The sequence below is a fragment of the Bubalus bubalis genome, chromosome 11, assembly GCF_019923935.1.
Source record: "Bubalus bubalis isolate 160015118507 breed Murrah chromosome 11, NDDB_SH_1, whole genome shotgun sequence".
Lineage (NCBI taxonomy): Eukaryota > Metazoa > Chordata > Mammalia > Artiodactyla > Bovidae > Bubalus > Bubalus bubalis.
In genome coordinates, this window is record NC_059167.1 from 19,195,168 (window position 1) to 19,210,855 (window position 15,688).

Below are 15,688 nucleotides of genomic sequence, written 5' to 3' on the forward strand. Positions count from 1 at the left end.
CCTGAGCCTGCTGCATGGCCCCAGCTGAGAGCCTCAAACTCTTCCTGACACGCTTCCTCTTTTTCACAGATTGCCTGCTTTCCTTTTTTTAAGTTTCTGTTTGGTTGCAATACATCAAGTAACTTCCAAAAACTTGATGTGAAGGCAAGTACATTTTTTGAGTCCTTGGCTCTTCTACCATAACAGTAGATTGATTATTGTGTCAAGTACAGAATTCTAGGTTCAGGGTAATTTACATATTGTATGTAAACTTTGGTGTCTGGCTTTGCTTTCTTGATGTCATGTTTATGAAATTCTTACAGGTTGTTGTACATATCAATACTGTGTTATTTTTATGGCCGATTAATATTCCATTATGGGGCTTCCCTCATAGCTCAGTCAGTGAAGAATCTGTCTGTAATGCAGGAGACCTGGGTTCCATTCCTGGGTCAGGAAGATTCCCCTGGAGAAGGAAATGGCAAAGGAATCTCCAGTATTCTTGCCTGGAGAATCCCACAGAGAGAGGAACCTGGCAGGCCACAGTCCATGGGGTCTCAAGAGTTGGACACAACTTAGTGACTAAATGATGATTCCATTATAAGTAAATGCCACAATTGTTCATCCATGCATCTACTGGTGAACATTTGGGTTGTTGTCAGCTTTGATGAAGTGATAATGAGTGTTCATAGTCAAGTACTTTTTTGTAGACGTATACTTTTATTTCTCTTGGTTAAATACTGAGGAGTGGACTTGCTAGGTTTTGTGGTAAGAGTATGCTTAACTTTATGAGAATCTGACAAACTGCTCTCCAAAGCTGGACTATGTTTAATTCCTATCATTCATAAATGAGGTTTTCAGTTGCTCCATGTCTTTGCAAGATACTTAGTATTATACATCTTTTCAATGTCAGACATTCTGGTTGGTGTGTGATGGTATCTCATTGTTTTAGTTTGCATTTCTCTGATGATTACTGATGTTGAGCATTTTTTCATGTGCTTATTGGCCATTTGCATAACTTCCTTTGTGAAGTGTCATCAAATCTTTTGCCCACTTTTTAACTGGGTTATCGTCTTATTTGGTTCTAATTTTGTTTTTTTGGAGTCAAGTCTTTCGTGAGATAGTCCCATGTGTTTTTGAACCTTGTGTTTTCCCAACTTAATATTGTATTGTGAGCAGTTTTTCATGCAACTACTTTGTTTGAAAACATATTTATTATTTGTTAATATTCTGCCATACAAATGTGTCTTTATTTATTAAATCATTCTCTTTTTATTGGACATTTCTATTTCAACTTTTATTTTATGATTATTCTAATATGTATTCTTTTACAGAAAGCTGGTTTCTCCTTAGGATAGATTCCTGGAAGCTGAGTAACAAGTTCAAAAGTTAGTGCATATTAAAGGCTTTTGTTATCTACTGCCAAATTTCTTCCCAAAAGTTTGAACCAATTTAAAGTGTCACCAGTGGCAGGTGAAAATCACACTTTATGCCACTGCTGCCGGCTCTGAATATCCTTACTTGAAAACGTTTTTTTTAATATTTTTTTTACTAACTTAATAGGTGATAATGGTGGCTGATTTTAAGCTGCATTTCTCAGATTTTTAGTGTGGTTGGATACCTTTCCAAGTGTTTGGTAGTCATTTGTCTTTCCTCTTCTGTGAATTGTTTATTCATCTCTTTTGTTTTCAAATGGGTTTCTGAGTCACATTTCCCAACTCTGCAGAGATCTTGCAGTGGACGAGTGTTCAGTGTTAGAATCAGGGGAGGAGAGAAACGTGCCAGCAGCTGACCAGAGAGCGGGGTGCTGGCTCCGTGGGGCACCCTGGACCCCGGGGGACCCTGCACACTCCTTCCTTCACACAGGCCAACCACTTTGTGAAAGCTGGCCTTTATTTCTGTAAATAGTAAGAGGGTAACATAGTCCCCTAAAGGAGGGACAAAAGCTTGCCTTCTGAGGTTTAAATCGTAACTTTCTGCCTAATGGAGCACAACTGTGATAGGCAGGTCACCAGACAGGGTTACAATGGCCCCCAGGCCAGCAAGTTTTGATAGTAACCTCAACAAAAGAATTGCCAGGCCTCAATAATAAGTTTGTCCCCATAGGGTAGGGGGAGGGGTGCTGTTTTCAGTATCAAAATGGATGTCAAAATGCACCTGGGCCTGTGGGTAAAAAGGTCCCATGGGTCGTAATCCTCAGATTTCACTGGATCCTGCCTCAAACTGATCATGCAGGATGTCTTAAGCCCCGCGAAGGGCCCCCTGAATGTTGGGAGCCCAGGAGTGGCTCACTTAATTCTCACAATAGTTTCTCATGTAGATGTGGGAGTCCCCAGGGATGGGTTCCAGGAGCTCATGACTGACAGGTCTTTCTGGGAATCCCAAGGGCACCCCGCGTGTGCTTGCAGATGAGAGACCCCTTGACAGCATTTATAAGAACCCCCGGGGAACCCCGTATATCAGTTCACAAACAAATCTTCCCCAAGTATCTCTGGGAACTCCCAGGGGAAGTTCCCACAGCATCTTGCAGATAAGAGTGCCCCAGTATTATGGTGGTCCCCAAGTGGTGTCTCACCTCTGTACCTAGCAAGTTCCCCTGCCCAGGTATTCCTGGGAGTTCCCCCCAGAGAGTTGCTCCTGAGTTCACAAACAAGACCTCCCCTCATCAATGTGGCCGCTGCTCCTAATCTGGGCTCCCTGAGCTCTAGTGCCTCCCACTGGACATTGGATGAAGTCACTGCCATCCCTTGGTGGGGGATGATGCCCTCCTCTAGTGGAAGCCTTTGGAGCCTTTGGGATGGCAGAGCTGCAGAATCATTTGAAGCCAAGAGGGGTAGCATCCATTTTTCTCCTCTGTTGGAGGGTAGCCAAGCTGGGCTGGCTGTGCCAGTGGGTTATATGGTGTTTGTCGACAGTTCTTTCTATTTTTACTGACAGTTCTGTTCTTACTGGGATTCAGATAGGAGTCTTGGTGGGCTGGGCCAGAGACACATCCAAAGGACACAATTAGCCTTCTGATGACAGAGGTTTTCTCGTTGGGCTAAGTTTATCACATCACTGCTTCTCCCCCCAGGATGAACCCCTTCCCAAGGAAAATCTGCAGGCTTGCTCTTAACTGGTTGTATTGTTCAGTTAAGGGGTTTATTACAAGATGTGGTATCAGTTTTACTGAAGAGTAAGGAAACCACCCAGGAAAAACACCCAATGACTGTTGGAGCACAAACCCATGCTGGGTCCACCTACACCCACTTTTTTCCTCCTCTCTCTGAGGTAGGGACCAGACAGTAGAACTTCCACTACAGTTTTTCCCAAATACCCAGCATCTCTGCCACCCGTTCTGACCTCCCAGCACATGGCTGCCGCCTCATATTACTCACTTCCATTTTCTGATTATTTGGTGGAAAGTAGGTCACGTGGGGTCTAGAAATGGTGTGGTTTTCAGTCTCTGCAGTGCAGGAAGTGCAAGAAGGGGTTTGGCATGAGTATTAGGTGGTTTGCAGTAGGCCTCTCACAGACATAGACCCAGCTTCTCAGAAACACACAGACACTGCTGACCCTCTGTTTAGGTTAAACCCACGCTCAGGGATGACGGGTCTTCACGGCTGCACACAGTCCAACACCCTCTGGGAGCTGTTGCCCTGGAATGACGATTCATTCTGTCCCTTCTTGTGGCTACTGTGTCTCTACTGTGTCCTTAAGGCATCTTGTTTTGATATTAAATAGATAACATTACTAATTTATTCTCTTATTCTCCTTGGTTGACCACTTGATTCATTTATCAGATGTGTACTGAGTGCCTATTATGTGCCATGTACTGTGACAGGGTTAGGGGATGCAAGGAAGACTATGATACAGTCTTTGTTCTTCAGAATCTCAGTGTATCACTCAGAGGCAAGCGGCACAAGGCATCAGAGCATTATGAGAGAGCTGTGAGTATTGGGGTAGAGGGAAGACCAAGGTGACCTGGGGGTCAGGGGGAGCTGTGGATGGATCACGATGGCTCTATCGTTTCAGGACAGAGTGAGCCCTACAGTGAGTCCTACAAGTCAGAGAGGTGGAGACTGGAAAGGCCTTTCTGGCCCAAAGAGCCACGTGTCCAAAGGAACATTTAGGGAACTCTGAGTCATGAAGAAAGACTGAAGGTAGAGTCCAGGGGTGGGGGTGTGGAGAAAGGAGGACACAGATGTCAATGGGGCCAGGTCATGAAGGATCTGCAATTCCGTGATCTGAAATTCAGATTTAATCCTGTAGAGAACTCGGATTGTATTCTGAAGATAACTGCCGAGGAGTTTCACACTGTAGAGTAATGGGCTTAGATTTGTCTTGGAAACATACGACAGCCATGTGGCAGCCATGTGGAGTATAGATGAGAGAGGACCAGGGACAGCAGGATAAAGACCTAGCCCAGCTGAGAAACTGTGAGTCTTGAACTAGTGGCAAGGTGGAAGGGGAGAAGAGGATGAGGATGGGTGGGAGCCATGTATGGAAGGTAGACCTCCTGGGCACATCTCATCCCTGATGGGTTGGTAGGAGTGAGGCAAAAAGAAGTAGATGCTTTGATGTACCACCTGGAACTCTAGGGCTGAAGGACTTAGTCCTCTGACTGTGGGGAGAATTGCCCTCAGCTGAAAATAGTTACCTTGTCCAAGTTCTCTTGGACCATCCACATCTCTTTCCTAGATAGCTTGTGTCCAACAACAACGTTAGGGTATAGAAGCAACATCTCAGACCCACCTTGAGACAACTCTGAGGGCCTTGCCAGCATCAGAGCCCCCTGAGAGGTGGGCTATGAAACCATGGTTGAGGCTTCACTGGAGTTCAACATCTTCTTTTCTCAACCCTGTTTTTCAACCTTCCCTTCCACAGGTGGAGATCCCAAGGCACTTTCTGGTACGTCTCCTTATGCCAACCGTCATCTAAGAGGCTGCTTCATGGAAAATGCAAACCTGTAGTGGATGATGTCACGCTCCCTGGTTGTGAGCAGAGTGGAATTCAGAAAGAGGAGGTGATTCGAAGTGGGTAGGAGGTTGTTTAAACTTGGAAACGTTGAGCTTGAACTTCCTGAGACTTTTGGAAAGTTCAGACTACATTTCAAAAGAAATGTGTACATTGCAAGTATAGATTTGGGAACCAGTAGTGTTCTGAGATTAGCTGAAGTCTTGAATTGATGCCTTTCCCAATAGGGGGCATATACCAAATTTCCTGGAAATGAAAGTGCCATGATCTTTGGGTTTCTTCCCATTTGGCTTAATGTCTGGGTCCTGACTGCATCCTGAATTCCTGATCCATCGAGTTATTCTGGCTGTCAGCCCTGCTCCCTTAGATTCTGACCCTGGGCTTGGTTCAACCCCATCCTTCAAGCCTCAGCTCCAGTCTCTCCTATACTTGTCCACTTCACTTTAGCCTTGACCCAATGCCCCAAGACCTGGCTTTTCTCCCTGTCCCCGTGATCCAATGCCCAGCCTACTCTTGGTGTGAATCCCTCTTAGAATTCTGAGTATCTCAATGGCAAATATTGTTGAGCTAGTCCCTGTCAATCCCTGCCTTCTCCAGACTCTCTTGGCTGAACGTGGTGCTGCTTTCGCTCCATGTCTGTATCATTTTCTGGACCTTCCCGCTGTCAAGCAGGATTTTACTCTGCAGCCCCACTCATTGTCAGGATACTGCTGTTCCAACTATCTTTGGGCATCAACCTGTCTCACCTTGAGCCTTTGCACTATTCCTTTGACGTGTGTGTGCCTAGTTTGTTCCTCTTTGTCATTCAGATTAGAGTTTCTAGTGTCAGCTTTTCACAGAGGACCGACCCCCTTAGTCACCCAGTCTAAAGTAGCCACCAGTTATCCTCTATCACATCATCCTTATTACTTATCTAACACTTTCTCATTTGTTTGCTTGTCGCTCTGTCTTCCCCTGACAGCAATGTATGTCTCTAAAAAGGATGACCTTCATGGAAATTGTTTGCCACTCTGTCCCCAGACCCAGCATAGTGCCTAGTACATGGTAGGTGTCTTGTAAGTGCCTGGCACATATCAGAAGCTCAGTAAACATTGAACGATTGGCTGACTGAGTCTGTTTTGGGCAGTTGCGGATGCTGGCTAGATGGAATGTAATTGATTGAACACCCCTAGAAATTGCATCAACTGGAATTAAATCTGAAGACCCCCACACTCTGTCTCCAAGTTTCTGGCAAAACCTGAAGTCTCAGAAGCAAAACCTGCCTGAAATATGACCATTTATGTTCTGGGACTTCAGATGCCCCCATGCTTTGGCCGCCAGTTCATTTCATCTCGTGGATGATGATTCTGTCTCATTTTGTTCTCTCCTGCACCACTAGCTTGATTGGTGGTGATTAGCAGAGGGTGGTCCATTCATGTGAAACACCTGCTTCCCACCTGTGTCCCTGTGAGCAGTCAGCTTTGGACGCAGTGCAGGAAGCTGGTGGGTGTCCTTCATAGCTGAGTGGGCTTCCAGAATTTTCTCCAGGAGTCAGATCCAAACTGGCACCATATGGGTGACCATCTGTATGCCATTTTGCCAGCATTGTATTGAAAACATCTGCCAGCTTGTGAAAGAGACCTGGGGAGACCTGGGGGCACTAAAGTGGATTGACAGAAAAACTGGCCCAAGAAAAAGGCTGAGCTAGACGGAGTAGTTTCTACTGTTGTGAGTCAGGGTATAATTCAATTGCCTCCACTTGTCCTTGAAACCAGAAAATACAGGCTCAGAAGACTGTCTTCTTAGTTCACTTCCATCAGACTACTTGGGATACAGTGACTATGTCAAAGGTCATTTTACCCAACCCAGGGTTGAAAAACACATCCCAGCACATCAGATATGATGTGGTAAGGGGACTATGTGGGCTGGAGGCTATGGTTATGATCCTAGTCCTGGCATCATGGCCAAGTCATTCATCCAACACTAGTCAGGCTACACCTATGTGCTAATTACGGAAGGTTCATCTTTGGTCAGTGATAGGACTCACAGAACCAAGAGTCAGCACTTTAGACTGAATGGGACTAGAGGGCTTCCCCGAGAATCTGCCTGCAATGCAGGAGATGCAAGTTCAGTTCCTGGGTCAGGAAGGTCCCCTGGGGGAAGAAATGGTAACTCACTCCAGTATTCTTGTCTGAAAAATCCTGTGGACAGAGGCACCTAGAAGGCCACAGTCCAAAGGGTTGCAAAAAGTCAGAGCGACTGGGCGACTGAGTACACACACCAGGGGGATACATCCATCAAAAGTGTAGGGGAAAGTTTGAGTTGAAGCTGAAGGTCCCCCATCTGAAAACGTTTCTTAGTTCTGCATGTGTGGTTTGCATGTGTGATTCTCTCATCTTTTAAAAAATATTTATTTATTTATCTGGCTGTGCTGGGTCTTAGTTGTGGGCTCTTGGGCCTCGTGTGCCATGCAGGATATTTGGTTGCAGCTTGTGAACTCTTAGCTGTGGCATGTGGGATCTGGTTCCCTGACCAGGGAGCAAGCCTGGGCCCCCTGTGCTGGGAATGTGGAGTCTTAGCCGCTGGACCACCAGGGAAGTCCCCGATTCTCCCATCTTAATCTCCAGCTGCATTCATTCCAAGGGATTGGCCCTTTGGGTCCCTGAATAATTTTTCCGCCTCTTCCAGTATTTTATTTTATGAATTCCACCATTTGATGGTTTTGAAATGCTTCTTAAGTGCTGTGTGCTAGAATAGCCATAAGGGAGACAAAACTGCCTACAAGAGCATCCTTGCCCTAAAGGAGCCCAGAGACAGGCAGGGGAGAGAGGTGTACCTGTCATCCACTGCAACAAGTCCTTAATAGATGGGGAAAGAGTGGAAACAGTGTCAGACTTTATTTTTTGGGGCTCCAAAATCACTGCAGATGGTGATTGCAGCCATGAAATTAAAAGATGCTTACTCCTTGGAAGGAAGTTATGACCAACCTAGATAGCATATTGAAAAGCAGAGCTATTCCTTTGCCCACAAAGGTCCGTCTAGTCAAGGCTATGGTTTTTCCAGTGGTCATGTATGGATGTGAGAGTTGGACTGTGAAGAAAGCTGAGCGCCGAAGAATTGATGCTTTTGAACTGTGGTGTTGGAGAAGACTCTTGAGAGTCCCTTGGACTGCAAGGAGATCCAACCAGTCCATCCTAAAGGAAATCAGTCCTGGGTGTTCTTTGGAAGGAATGATGCTGAAGCTGAAACTCCAATACTTTGGCCACCTCATGCAAAGAGTTAACTCATTGGAAAAGACCCTGATGCTGGGAGGGATTGAGGGCAGGAGGAGAAGGGGACGACAGAGAATGAGATGGCTGGATGACACCACCGACTCGATGGACATGAGTTTGAGTGAACTCCAGGAGTTGGTGATGGACAGGGAGGCCTGTTGTGCTGTGATTCATGGGGTTGCAAAGAGTCGGACACGACTGAGCGACTGAACTGAACTGAACTATCCCAAACTTGGGGGGAGGAGGGATCAGAGAAGGCTTTGAAGTCGGGGGAAGGGACACCTGAGCCAAGCTCTGAAGGAAGAAGAGGATGTAGTCTAGAAGGGAGGAGAAAGGAAAGCATTCCGGGCAGAGGTGGAGCCATGTGCACAGCCTGCTGGTGAGCAAAAGCAGAGCTTTTGGGGCACCATGATCACTTTCAAGGCGGCCTCAGCACAGGCTCATGGAGAGAGAAAGAGTCACATAAAGCATTTGGACAACGTCCTAAAGACAAGAGCTATGGAAGATTGATCAGCAGTATTGGAGGATCAGCCCTGAAATGTCTGGGAGATGATCATGGCTACAGTATGAAAAATGGCTTGGAGAGAGATGGAACTGCATGCAGAGGGCCCAGGTAGGCTGCGGGTGGGAGCCAGAAGCAACTGGAGGGCAAGCGGGGAGGAGGAGGGTGGTTGGGACTGATACACGGATAGAATTTGTATCTGATTGGCTGTGGAGGAGGATGACGGAGAGAATGAGACTCAATCTTAAGACTTGGAGACATGGATGGCTGGGGGTGCCATGAGTGAAAACAAGGACCCTCAAGTAGGAGCAGGTGGGGACACTCTGTCCTCTTTTTGCAGGCTCAGAAGAAGAGGCCCTGGGCTCCAGGAGGCTTTGTCTACAGGGGATGCTAAGGACCCCCTCTTCTCATCAGCATGCTGTCCCCTGAAAGGAGGCTGCTGTTGAGTCCCTTTGGGAAGCCTGCAGGGGCCGGGCTGGCCAGACTGGGCACAGCACACTGCCCACAGAATGAGACCACCTGCCTGTGAATGAGCCCCTAGGGTCTCTGGCCCCGGACTGGGCATATGAGAAGGATCTCATGGCTCGGACTGGCTCTCATGGGGCAGGTGGAAGAGACAGAGGGTGGGGCTTTGGCTGGCAAGCCCTGATTCCTTCTGAAGTTCAGAGAAACACACAGTTCTTACCCTAGATTAGCTGGGAACCCGACTCCTAGCTTCTTGGTTGTGTAGGAAGCTGAAGAACTACTTGAAAGAGATCGTATGCATAGATTATATTAATACCAATGCAGGCTCCGCTTTCTCTGGAAAGCAATTTCAGAGCCACTTCATTCTCCACCTGCATTTGGCTAACGGCCTGATTATAGCCACACTAATAACCTTCCAACACTCTCAGGAGCTGTGTGGGCTCTGAAAGGTGCCGCCCCCTGCCTCCTTGCCCTATTTCCTGCTTCTCTGGGATGGCAGTGACAACAGCTGTTTATTCCTCCCAGGGCCTGAGTTACTTGGAGGAGAGGCAGATGGCTGTGGGCTCATTCCTGAAGTGCACTTCTGGGGACCATCAGCCCCGGCTCCCCGGCTGACAGCCCACACAGGGTTTTACAGGTCAGAGCCTGAGTGATTCCCATGAATATGGATGCCGAGGGTGAGGCTGATTGCCTCTGTCCTGCAGGGCAAAGCTGTCACCCTGGTTGGGGGTGGGGATTGGAATTTTGCTAAGATAGAGGGTTGGGGGGAAGGGTTGTCTCTTGAGTCCCAAAGCAAGATGTTTTGAGATTTAGGATGCTGGCCCCTTGGAGGAAACTCTATCAGGAGAGGCAGCACAGGGAGATACGGGTTGGCTGCCTGGTCTCTCCATTCAATTTCTCTTTGTTGTGCCCTGACAGCAGCCTGGATGGTCAGGGTTCTGCAGGGGGGTTTTGTGATGGCCGAGAATTTGGATGGCTGGGCATCAGGAAGTCTTCCTGTTCTGAGGGGCTTTGGGTCCAGGTTCGTGCATTAGCTAACGGTGTTCCCTCAGGTTGTTCTTCACCTTTCTTTCTTACTGCCCCTCTCCCACTCAGCCTCCCTGGTTCAGTCTGTACCCCCACTCAACTGCTCCTTGGGCCCACCCCAATGACGCCAGCCCACACCGGTGACTATTCGAAGAGTCGGTTACTGCAGTGGGCTGCCCTTGTCACATACTCACTTCGTCCTCATACGCTCCTTCCCACTCGGTGTGCTGCATGGGCCTCATCTTTGCACTGAGATTGTGAGTATCCTGCGCTCAGGGCCAAGGCCCGATTCTGTCCATCACGGGTCTCCTGTGGCACTTGCTTGATGCTGAGCAGAGCATTCTAAGGGAAGAGTCTCCAGGGCATCAGTGGTCATTGTCACTGGATATCACTCTCTGAGGGCCATAGGAGTGCCTCATCCCAAGAGAGATGCCACCAGAGACTGATCCATGGGTTTCTCTTCAGTGTCTCTGAGAATCAGGGCCAGACATTTCCTCCTCTTTCTGCTCTTCCATAGCCCCTTGGATGGTCTGTAGGGACCCTTTAGCGTTCTGCACTGGGTTTGTTGTTTGAATGACTGGCTTCCCACCTGGTGTGGCAGCTGGGAGAGTGCTGTACTCTGTCTTAATCTTGATGGTTTTCTGCTAAAAATGGGACATGTGACTTGTGTCAGTGGTGGCCAGGGACAATGACTGCTCATTCAGAGGTCCTGAACCATTCGGGCTTCCATAATTCGATGGCTTTGCCCAAGTCATTTCTTTTTCCTGAAAGATCCCTCAGCATGCCTTTCATCAATGTCCCCCCGACAAATGCCTATTTACCCCCTGGAGCCTCAGCTCAAATGTCCCAGTCTTCTGTAGTTTCTCCTAATCCCTTACTCCCAGAATTCCAAGATGTTTTATGATTCCTTTCACTTGAGTGCTTTTCACATGAAGCCGCATTCTTGTAAGTGCCCATCCCACTGGCAGACTGCTGCAAATCCTTTCAGGGCACGGACCTGCTTAGTGTGCCTTTTTATCCTAAGCACTAGGCTGACACGTTGTGAGTACAAGATACACATTTGCAGAATTGAACTGAGTGAATTCTGATGCCCATTGGGAGCCATCAAGGTGTTTGAAGCAGGAAATGAATATATTTGGATACTGCTGGAAGTCTTCTGTCTGAGACAGAAATGTGACTGCAACTAGCCTCATTCTGGACCTCAGGGGAGAAAAGAATGAAGCAGAATTCTCAGGATTGGATATCAGATGGGGTGTGAAGGCTGAAGGAGAGGGGGCACCAGAGGATGACTCCCAGGTGCTAGGAAGTGGGGTCTGTGGGTGTCATCAAGGCATTTCCTATGAGAACAGGAGGACGTGGGTGTGTCCCAGAAGATAGCAAAGGTCCTCCCAAACCAAAGAACAATTCAAAGAGCTCTTTCCTTTCCAAAGGAGTAAAATGAGTGTCTTCCAAATGAGGGAAATTAAATTCTAATGGTCAGAGCAGTAGATTGGCTCCGAGAAAGGAGTAGACCAGCCATAAGTCAGAATCCAGGTGTGAAGGGAGTTAGCTAATTTCAGCCACTTGCTGTAAAGGACAAGCAGTTGAGGGTCAAGAGTTCTGGCCCCTGGAGGCAGGGGAGTGGCTTTTACCCTGTGCCAATTCCCAGACCACTCACTGAGCCTCCATGCTTGGCTTGAAGGTGACCCACTCCAACTTCTAATTCAATCAAGATATGATTGGGGGTTTGAAAGCAACATCTCTCTGTGACTGGGGCCGATGGCCTGGAGTTAGATCGCCACTAATCTGAGCTGCTCTTGTGTCCTTCAGACCTAGCAGGAGCAGCTCAGTGACATGAGGAAATGCTTTCTCCTGTAGGGGCTACACTGGGCTTCTTTCAAGGACATGGGGACACATAAGTCATCTTTCAATCTTGGGTGGTAGGTGGGGCTTCGGATGTCACGTGTGCCTGGAGCTCCAGGGTCATGATTTAGAGGGGTGCATGGTGTGAAAACACTTCTCCCTGGGCGAGTTTTTATTACAGACACGGGCAACCTAACGCAGCTTTCTTCAAATGGTGCTCATCTAGATGTTTCCTGGTGACATTTCAGCTATTGCCCCGTCACGGAAAATGAAGCTGCACTAAATGCATGTGTTTTTCAGAGGTGGGGCCCAAACGGGCCACTTGTGGAGGGAGGGAGGGTGGGGGAGACATAGATAAGAGGTAGGTTCTAAGAGCTGGCAACGCTGCAAGGATGTAGAACTGTGGCTGCATTTTTCTCTCTGTTTTTGATGTGGACCATTTTAAAACTCTTTACTGAATTTGTTACAATATTGTTTCTGTTTTATGTTTTTGTTTTTTTTGGTTGTTGTTTATTTTTGGTCATGGGGCATGTGGGATCCGAGCTCCTGGACTGGGGACTGAACCTGTATCCTCTGCATCGGAAGGCAAATTCCTAACCACTGGACCACTGGGGAAGTCTCTTGGCTGTATTTAAATGTAGAGAATTAGGTTTCTTCTTTAGGAGGTTTTGTTCATATATCTGGGACTTAGTCACAGTAGACCACTCTTTTAAACTTTCAGTGTATTTGCTCAGAAAATTTTCATAGCGATATGAATTTCACATGCATATGAATATAGAATTCTGGGCAAGAGAAATTGCTCTTGAGTCAGGGGTAGTTTAGGGCTCTGTTGTTAGTGTCAATAATATCTCTGCCTGTTACAGCTCCGTGTTGGGAAGTTCAGTACAGATATGCAGGAAGGTGACCTTAATAGACAAAAGGCGGGCAGCCTCATGACCCTGGGGGCCCGCCAGCAGCCTCACTCTTAAGATCATGCCAATGGTTCCAGAAGCGAGGTGGTCTTTAAACCAAGTTCAGCGCTGTCACAAAACCCATGTGTTTATTTCACCTGAAAGACATAAGGCATGTCAGAGCCTTGGGCTCTCAAACCAGGGCCCTGGTTTAGAATTCAGTGGAAATCACTATCATGAATGATACTTGCTTGATTTCAGATCTCCTCTGAAAATCTCTCATTCTTTCCAAGGCAGAGTGGACGGCAGGTTGAGGGGGCACTGAGGGCCGAGAACAGGGCCATTGAGAAGCCCCGATTGATAGTGAGAAAGAGGGGCGGTAGGTTCCCACTCTCCCAGCCTGCTTGCATGGTTGAGACCACACCACCGTCTAAGGACAGCCTTGTAGCACCCACCTATGTGGTTCCAGATACTCACTCTGATGACATGTCTGCAAATGAAGTGACATTTCTGGTGCAAATGGTTGAAACAAACAGGCAAAAGGGTTTATGCTTCAAGGTGCAGTAAGCATTGTGTGAGATTCCCAGTGTGACCTGATCTGGCAGCTGCTTCCTGCAAGGAATGGCATTGTTGTGTTGGAGATCAGGGTCCATTTGCTATGAACTATCATCATTCTTTCCTTTCTGTTGCAGATTACAGGATGATGTTATCCCATGAAGACTCTGTGTGCACTCTCTGGGCAGGAGAACACCGCCCTCTTGTTTGGTTGCTGGGAACCCCACAAGTGGTGGGCTGCGTGCATAGACGCCCGCCTTTACATGGCCAGAGACTGGAGGAAATGCCTTACATAGAAAAACTGGGAGAAAAAAACATGTGCTGCTTGTGTGGAAGAGAAAGCAAAAGGTGACAGGAGAACTTCAACCCTGAGGAAAGAGCTGAGACTCTTCCCTCAGCTGTGTTCACGAGACTGAAATTGGATATGAGGCAGGTCTCCTTGAACCCTATAGAGGGGTCTAATGACTGAGAAGTCAAAGGGAGATCATCATCAGACTGTTTCGCCGAGAGGCAAGCCCACAGATGGCCCTTGAAGACCTGGACGGGGAGCCTGGGTGGCAACAGGACGACTTTCCAGAGAGAAGCCGGGCAGATGGGAATGAGGTCCCGAGCAGAAGTCACCCCGCCCTAGGACTGCTCTAGGCTGAGCCCCACACACCACAGGGCTTCCCAAGGAGACTGGCTTACTGCCGGAAGTGATGGAGGTGTGGAGAAGGGCTCACCCCGGGTGCACTTCTGTGGGCAACTGGATGAACCTAGAGGCAGGCATGCCCACCCTCCTCACAGCTGCCGTCCGGCTACCCCGCTGTGATCTTTGTCCCACAGCCTTCTTCTGATGAAGGAACAGCATCTACGGGCCTCCAGGTCACATCTTTGTATACCCCTGGGACAAGGACTCCCCGCCTCCTAGGCTCGTCCTCCACTGCATCTCTGCTGTCCTTCCAAGTGACCTCAGCATCCCTGGCATGACCCCTATCTCCTGCACATGTCCCTCCTGCTCCTCTCCACTTCAGCTACATACACTGGCTGCCTCAAAATTGCTCCTGCTCTGATACAATAGACTCCAAAATTTCTAAATACTACCTCTTATCATTTCACTCCCTTCACGGCTTTTATGCCCAGGAAACCTGCTCCTAGCTTCCCCCTTTAGAATCAGTCTTTAAAAAAAAAAATAAATAAAATAAATTTTTTTTTGGCTGTGAGGCATGTGGTATCTTAGTTTCCTGCCTAGGGATCAAACTCTCACCCCCTGCAGTAGAAGCATGGGATCCAACCACTGGGCCACCAGGGAAGTCCCCTTTCGGATCAGCCTTAGGTCTACTGACCCCACATCATTCTTTTGTTCTGATTTAAATCCTCTGAAATGTTTAATACTCATTTCTCGATTTCCAACCCCCATATTCACTGAGTCACCAGGGGCTTTGTAGTCTACCACAGCATCCTGTGAGTCTGTCCGCTCCCTCCTTCCTCACTGCCAGGCCCTACCCTGGTTTGAGGCATCACGACATCTTTCTTTGGTGTCTAGCTCTGACCTTTCTTTTTCCTTCACACCGGCTCTAGTCCTCCATACTCTGCACGCTCCAGTCATGGGGGTCCAGTCACTGCTCCCTGAACAGGTCAGCCACCCCCTTCTTCATCTCTTCTCAGATAGAATCAGTTGCTTCTTGCAATGTGTGTGCTTTTTGTAATTGTGCCCTTGGCTTTGTGTGCCACTTGGTTAGTTCCATGTCTGTACCTCCCACCAGAAGGTGTGGTCTTCGAGGACAGAACCACTTCTCCTCAACTCTGTAAGATTGGCAGCCAGCTCCACACCTGCCACACGGCCAGTCACAATAAATATTTATAGACGTAAATTTCCCAGGACGTGCCTTCCATCAGAACTGGCTCCCTGGGTCATTTATCAGGTCAGCCACCAAATCCTGCCTCATTCCCACCTACATTCTTTGGGGGCAGATGCATGCCTGCCTTCTGCCAGTTCCTCCTTCCTCTGTGGGGCCAACTGGCTGGCCATTCCTCTTCTGCCAAGCCTGAGGCTGGGCTGTGGAGGGGGCGGGAGGGGGCAGGAGGGACCGGGAATTGCACAGAACGCTGTGTGAGTGAACTGGCAGAAGTTCTGTGGGCTCACCAGCTGGTACCGTGTGGGAGAGAGCCAAAAGGAAAGTTCGTTTTTTTCCTGCCCAAAGCTCGGAGTCCTGAGTGCAGTCACGAGTCTCAGTGCTCAAGGC